The 1,246-nt window shown below is 40.7% G+C and overlaps 1 protein-coding gene across 1 annotated transcript in view; it reads right to left on the bottom strand.

Annotated features, from left to right (window-relative positions):
- BAAT (bile acid-CoA:amino acid N-acyltransferase) overlaps nt 1-1,246 on the bottom strand; it is a 13,532-nt gene that overhangs the window by 7,313 nt on the left and 4,973 nt on the right. The gene's annotated exons all lie outside the window — the stretch shown is intronic.

The following is a 1,246-nucleotide window of genomic DNA, read 5'->3' as shown; positions in this document are numbered from 1 at the left end:
CCACACAGATGAGGCAATTGAAAATACCAAGGCTTGGATCTGGCCCACCTTGGTCTTCAAAGTGACATCTTTGCTCTTTAACACTTCATAAAAGGTTTTTTGTTTTTTTTTGTTTTTTTTGCTGGAGATTTGTCTAGTGCGATATGACGTCTGATTTCTTGACTGCTGCTTCCATGGGTGTTGGTTGTGGATCCCAGTGAATGAAATCTCTGACAACTTCAGTCTTATCTCCATGATGTTGTTTATTGGTTCAGTTGTGAGGATTTTTGTTTTCTTTATGTTGAGGTGTAATCCATACTGAAAAGTATAGTCCTTGATCTTCATCAGTAAGTGATTCAAGTCATCTTCACTTTCAGCAAGCAAGGTTGTGTTATCTGCTAATCTGTTCATGAGTCTTCCTCCAATCCTGATGCCACATTTGTCATATAATCCAGCTTCTTGGATGGTGTTTCAATATTATGCCTAAAGTTTTCAGTGGCCAGTTTTTCCTGACAGGGATGGCCCCATTCTTCTTCCTACTCTGTCTTAGTCTGGAAGGTCCACTGAAATCTGTCCAACCTGGGTGACCCTGCTGGCATTTGAATTACTGGAGGTACAGCTTCCATCATCACAACAACACGCACACTACCACAATACGACAAACTGTCAGATGAGCAGCAGAATTCTATTAAAAGCATCAGAAATGAACATTTAAAGTATCACTTCATCAGTAGGTTATCACTAATTGCTGTTTATCTTACTACTGCAATCTTGATCATGCTTTGGTGAACCTTACATGAAAAAGGATATAACAGAGAATTGATTTTGCTAGATCTGTTCTAGTTTAAAAAAAGATGAAGCAATTAACAAGAGATAACAAACCTATCATGTTGATGTTTAGGTGACATCGAGTATATTTCAACTCATAGTGACCTCATGTGACAGGGTAGAACTGCCCCATAGAGTTTCCTGCGGTATAATCCTCATAAAATGAGCCTTGGTGGCATTGTGGTTAAGCTTTCGGTTGCTAACTAAAAGGTCCACAGATTGAACCTGAAAGCTGCCCCAAGGGAGAAAGATGTGCCAGTCTGCTTCCATAAGAAGTACAGCCTTGGAAACCCTATGGGGGGCCGTGCTATTCTGTTTTGTATATGTATGTTGTTGTTGTTGTTATGTGCCATCGAGTAGGACCCGACTCATAGCGACCCCTCCTTGGGTTTCCAAGACAGTATCACTATGGAAGTAGATTGCCCCATCTTCCTTCCGA

The sequence above is a fragment of the Orycteropus afer genome, unplaced genomic scaffold (genome assembly GCF_000298275.1).
Source record: "Orycteropus afer afer isolate SDZICR_OR568_19922 unplaced genomic scaffold, OryAfe1.0 scaffold00267, whole genome shotgun sequence".
Lineage (NCBI taxonomy): Eukaryota > Metazoa > Chordata > Mammalia > Tubulidentata > Orycteropodidae > Orycteropus > Orycteropus afer.
This window is presented reverse-complemented; position numbering and strand designations above follow the sequence as displayed.